Here is a 6272-nt window from a genome sequence, read left to right on the forward strand (position 1 = left end):
CCTAAAGTTTACTGGGCAAGTGTAGAGGAAGTACTTGTTGCACATTTTTACGAGGTGAGTTCTCTGAGTTTCAAGTGTCCATATGTGAATATAAGCATATACAGGGAAGGTTGTCATTTATCTGTATGGCATTTAAGCTCTTGCTATGTGTCCAGCACTGTTCTAAGCCCTGGGGTAGATAGAAATTAATCAGGTTGGACACAGTCCCCGTTCCACAAGGGGCTCATAGTATATAAGTGAGGAAACGCTACCTTACGCCAGGGAAGAGGTTGGGCCCGTTCTGTGGAGCGGTCCGAGTACAGGAGATCTTGAGAGGAAGGCGGAGCTGATGATCATGTCGCAGTCCAAAGTGTTTCAATCTTTCTTTTTTCGCGAAAACCCTCACGGGGACGAGCTGTGTGTGATTCCTTATGATTAAATACCTGTCCGGCATGCCGTTACGACGTTAAAGTAGAACATCAGAATCGGAAGTACATTTTGCAGCAGCCTACATTTCTGAGAATCCCGTGGGAGTTCGCGGGGAAGTAGGATGGCCTACTGGAAAGAGCACAGACCCAAGGGTCAGAAAACCTGGGTTCTAATCCCATTTCTGCCATTCGTCTGTACTGTAACCTTGGATGAGTCATTTGGTTTTTCTGGGCTTCAGTTACCTTATCTGTAAGTGGGGGATTAAATCCTCCTCCCTCCTACTTAGATTGTGAGTCCTGTGACCTTAACCAGTCTGATTATCTGGTATCTACCCCCAGCGCTTAGTGTAGGGCCTACCACAGAGTAAACACTTAACAAATACCATAGGGGGGAAAAAAAAGAATGATACCAGATCAGACAGCCACGTGGAGCCTTTATATTAAAGAGAGGGAAATACTTTCTTTCCCTCTTCTTTCTGAGACAAGTTAAAAAAAAAAAACCAACCCAGAAAATGCCAAAAGACTGAGGTTAGGATTTGGAGGGAAGGGAACCAGAATGGCAGAAGGAGATCCAGGGGAGCCATTGAGAGGGGAGATGGATGTATTAAGATTATTAATGATAATCGTAATAATAACAGTGTTGGCTAAGTGCTTGCTGTGTGCCAAGCACTGTACTACGTGCTGAGGTGGATACAAGCAATAGTCCCTATCCCACGTGGGGCTCAGAGTCTTAAAACGCATTCTACAGTTGAGGTAACCGAGGGACAGAGAGGTTAAGTAACTTACCCAAGGTCACCCGGGAGACAAGTGGCAGAGCCGGGATTAGAATCCAGATCCTTCTGACTCACAGATCCATGCTCTATCTACCAGGCCACGGTCCTTCTTGATTAAGCAGCGTGGCTCAGTGGAAAGAGCCCGGGCTTGGGAGTCAGTGGTCACGGGTTCGAATCCAGGCTCTGCCACCTGTCAGCCGTGTGACTTTGGGCAAGTCACTTTACTTCTCTGTGCCTCAGTTCCCTCATCTGTAAAATAAACTGTGAGCCTCACGTGGGACGACCTGATGACCCCGTATCCCCCCCCCAAGCGCTTAGAACAGTGCTCTGCACCTAGTAAGCGCTTAACAAATACCGACATTATTATTAAAAGAGGGGAGGGTAACAGAAGCGAATGGGTAAGGCTGGGTTGAATTAGAAAAAAAAAGATTTATTACATGATTTACCCAGGTGATAAGTAACGATGATGGTCAGATTTCTGAGGTGTTGGATACGCGCCTAAGTCTTTTCACTGCCATCAGTGATTTTTTTTTTTTTCCCTAGCGCTTACCCTAGTGCTTTGTGTGCAGTAGGTACTCAGTAAATACTGTTGAAAAGGATTATGAACCTGGGGCTTTGAGGTTTTCTGAAGTTTTAGGAAAGAATTCATTTCAGCACTAAACTCTGCCCTTTTTCATGCGTTAAACACTTTTATTTCATGACCTGGTTTATTGCTGTCTGATAAGCCGAATGCTCTGTGCTCTGCCTAGCTCTTATGACTCACCCGTATCAAGGATGGCATTATGGAATATTAGCGGACTTCCTCTCCCGGAACCATCTGAACGTGAGATTTTTTTTTATGGATTTCGTGGATTTTATAGGTGTGGATGGGTGGTGTGCAGTGGGGTGTGGGACAATTAGGAAAAAGGCAACAAGTATTCCAAACACAGAAAAGCAGTCCTTTGGAGTTGTGAGTGCACAGAAGCGCCTTCAATTGGCAAAGTGTTACCTTCTTTATCGTAATGGTAATGTTGGTATTTGTTAAGGGCTTACTATGTGCAGAGCACTGTTCTAAGCGCTGGGGGAGATACAGGGGAATCAGGTTGGCCCACGTGAGGCTCACAGTTAATCCCCATTTTACAGATGAGGTAACTGAGGCCCAGAGAAGTGAAGTGACTTGCCCCCAGTCATACCTAAGTAAACAATGGAATTGCCTTTCTGGGAAAATTTTAAATCCAATCAGTGGTGTCTATTCAGCAGGTGACGAGTTCAGAAGCAGCGTGGCTCAGTGGAAAGAGCCCGGGCTTGGGAGTCAGAGGTCATGGGTTCGAATGACGGCTCTGCCGCTTGTCAGCTGGGTGACTGTGGGCAGGTCACTTCACTTCTCTGGGCCTCAGTTCCCTCATCTGTAAAATGGGGATGAAGACTGTGAGCCCCACGTGGGACGACCTGATTCCCTTGTGTCTGCCCCAGCGCTTAGAACAGTGCTCTGCACATAGTAAGCGCTTAACGGATACCAACATCATCATCATTATTATCATTATTATTGTTATTATTAAACACTTGGAGAGAATATAGTAAGCTCGCTGTGGGCAGGGAATCGTGTCTGCTCCGTTGCCCTGTTGTCCTCTCCCAAGCACTTAGTGCAGTGCTCTGCACACAGTAAGGGCTCAATAAATGCCATTGATTGATTGATTGATTGATTGATACAGGACAGTTAAGTTGGTAGACATGATCCCTTCCCTCAAGGAACAGCATGGCCTAATGGTAAGAACGTAATCCTGGGAATCCGAGGACCTGGGCCCTTTGCCACTTGTCTGCTGCTTGACTTTGGGCAAGTCACTTAACTTCTCTGTGCCTCGGTTCCCTCGTCTGTAAAATGGGGATTTAGACTGGGCCACGCTCTGCGTCCATCCCGACTAGCTTGTATTTAGAGAAGCAGCGCGGCTCGGTGGAAAGAGCACGGGCTTAGGAGTCAGAGGTCACGGGTTCTAATCCCGGCTCGGCCACTCGTCAGCTGTGTGACTTCGGGCAAGTCACTTCACTTCTCGGTGCCTCAGTTCCCTCATCTGTAAAATGGGGATTAAGACTGTGAGCCTCACGTGGGACAACCTGACTGCCTCGTATCTACCCCAGCCCTTAGACCGGTGCTCGGCACACAGTAAGCGCTTAACAAATACCAACATTATGATTATTATTACCAGCGCTCAATACACTGCCTAGCACATAGTAAGCCTTTAACAGATCAATCGTTTGTAGTCACCGAGCACTTACTATGTGCAGAACACTGTGTTAAGCATTTGGGAGAGTACAATATAACAGAGCTGGTTAGACCTGTTCCCTGCCCACGGTGGTATAGAGGGGATACCATTAAAAAAAAAAAAAACGTTTATAATGTCGGTGGAGAGACAAACATTAAAATGAATTACAGATGAGGGAAGTAGAAGAATTACTCTCTGTACGTAGTTGCTGAGGGCCGGATGTGGGGTGAGTATCAAGATGCTTAACTACAGACCCTAGTAGATGAGTGAGGCAGAAGGGAGGGTGAATTGGTTGGGGAAATGAGAGGTTATTCGGAAGGCTTCTTGAAGAAGAAAATATTTTAGTAGGGGGTAAGCTCGTCGTGGGCAGGGAATATCACTGTTTATTTTTGTAATGCACTTTCCCAAGCACTTAGTACAGTGGTCTGCACACAGTAAGTGCTCAATAAATACCACCGAGTGAATGAATGAGAGAGTGGTTGTCTGCTACTCTGCCCCTTGCCAGCTGTGTGACTGTGGGCAGGTCACTTCACTTCTCTGCGCCTCAGTTCCCTCATCTGTAAAATGGGGATGAAGACTGTGAGCCTCACGTGGGACAACCTCGTTCCCGGGTATCTACCCCAGCGCTTAGGACGGTGCTCTGCACGTAGTAAGCGCTTAACAAATACCAACATTATCATTATATGGAGGAGGAAGGACAAATTGCTTCTAAACGAAATTAGGCTTCTAATAAGAAGCTTAATTTAACCTGAATGGAACCAATATAATACATCCCCAGTGTTTATCTAACGCAGGTACCGCATTACTCATTCACTAAAAAATGCCCCCCTTTTAAGGGCCCAAATGTCAAACGATGAAATAGGCAATGGATGTAGACTTACCTGCTCTACCCGAAATTACTCCATCGACATGGAAATAGGCATTTCACACGGAGTAAGATGAATCTCTGGATATTTTGGTTTCGCTGCTCTGGTAGCGTCAGTGAGTAAGCCTGAAAATTACCCCCCTAGGGATGTGCTTAAGTGTTGAAATGCGAACTTAATAGAGACTAAAGAGAAAGCAGATTCACTGATTGTTAAAAACGCCTCCTACCTAAAATGGAAATGGATCTTTGCTCTGCTCCTTATTGTAGAGAGTAGAACGATACATCCAGGCTTTCTACAATTCACCTCACTGCATGCGTGCCTACATTCGTTTGCTCTGTCACAGTCATTCATTCGTGCGTTCTTTCATTGTAAGTAATCGTGATCTCGATGATAGCTGAATCGCTTTGTGAATTATGCATTAAACACAGCTGTGATTCGCTGTTTCTTATGTATTTTTAATGAAAAAGGATATGCCATCTCTACCTCTCCCCCCCCCCCCCCCCAATACTGGTCCTTGTAATAGCTATGTTTTGATTCCCACAGTCTTGAAACGGCGGTTCTCTAGAAGTGACGTGCAACAGATGACGTGGCTGTGACACCTTGCGGCACCTACAGAGGGGCAGAAGTGATCAGTGAAATGACTGCAGAGTGTGTTTTATCGAGACCGTGAACGGCGTATTTTATTTGAAAACTGGTCAAGATGTAATTAGTTGATGGGCAAATGCCAAACCTTAATTAGAACAAGATCAGCATTCTAATGAATATTTTAAATTATTTCTATGAAATCAAAGAATTTGAAGTTGGGTTTTCCTCTGGGTTTTGAGCCTGACGTTTAACCGGGAGGCAAGGCTTTCATTTCCCCGTCAAGAGGGCTGGCGGGGCCGGTGTTAGACGGTGAGCGAGTTAAGCGGTCCTCTGCGGCAGTGCGTGGGAGAGAAGGCAGTTTACTCCTCGCCCCTCCGAAGTTGACCGTCAGTTGGGACGTTGAAGATGTCACACGCGGCATCGAGATGGCCGCCACGCATGCGTAGAGTTCCCTTCCTCCTCCCACCTCCCCCCGGCCCTCGGGCATATGCGTGGCGGCAATTTGGGGCTTTCCCCGTTACAGGATCCTCTGCTTCCTCGCCCTTCTCTAACATCCACCATCTCCCCCCGCCTCAACGTTACGTACACACTGGGGCTCTTGCCACTGTGAGGACGTAGGCGGAGCGCGTCCGCAGCGATAGCGGGACCGAAGCAGCCGTCTCCCACACCGATTCAGAGTCGCCGTAGTCCCTGGCCTTTGAGGGAGAGGATTCCCTAGCCTTACCCCGAGTGGCCACCACTGCGGAGACGCCTTTTGAGACAGAGCAGACGCCCGAAACAGCCCTCGTCCTGGAGTCGTCACAATACGGGCCCCCTCAACAGCGGGAGCCGTCCACCTCACGTCTGGCTCTCGTCCGGACTGTTCAGTTGCCTTCCCGGGCCCTTTCTTGCCGGTGGACAAGCCCCATCCGATTCTTAAGGCAGCGGTCTTTGGGGGTAATAATAATAATGATAATGTTGGTATCTGTTAAGCGCTTACTCTGTGCAGAGCGCTGTTCTAAGCGCTGGGATAGATGCAGGGTAATCAGGTTGTCCCACGTGAGGCTCACCCTCTTCATCCCCATTTTTCAGATGAGGGAAGTGAGGCACGGAGGAGTGAAGTGACTTGCCCACGGTCACACAGCTGCCAAGCGGCGGAGCCGGGATTCGAACCCACGACCTCGGACTCCCAAGCCCGGGCTCTTCTGTTAGGCTCCCTAGGGGTTGGAGCCTGCCCCTCCCCTCACATCGCCGCTTCATGAAATGAAAAATAAACCTCCAGGGTTATTATTATTTTCTTTTTGAAAAATAAGTTCAGCTGGCAGAACCTTGCTTTACTCCCACACCAGTTCTAGGTCCCCTAATTGCCTGCCACCCTGGCAAGTCTATCGGGACTTCAGGCCCCCCACCCCCCCCCCCCCC

At 47.9% G+C, this 6272-nt stretch overlaps 1 long non-coding RNA gene across 1 annotated transcript in view; it reads left to right on the forward strand.

Annotated features, from left to right (window-relative positions):
* The window catches only part of LOC120638571, a 284021-nt gene extending 278927 nt beyond the window's left edge, over positions 1–5094 (forward strand). Inside the window, exons 4-5 of the long non-coding RNA XR_005660287.1 lie at positions 1930–2003; positions 4830–5094. This is a non-coding gene — a long non-coding RNA (uncharacterized LOC120638571). The remainder of the gene's footprint in view (positions 1–1929; positions 2004–4829) is intronic.
* Positions 5095–6272: the final 1178 nt, after the last annotated feature.

This window comes from Ornithorhynchus anatinus, chromosome 8 (genome assembly GCF_004115215.2).
Source record: "Ornithorhynchus anatinus isolate Pmale09 chromosome 8, mOrnAna1.pri.v4, whole genome shotgun sequence".
In the NCBI taxonomy this organism is placed as follows: domain Eukaryota; kingdom Metazoa; phylum Chordata; class Mammalia; order Monotremata; family Ornithorhynchidae; genus Ornithorhynchus; species Ornithorhynchus anatinus.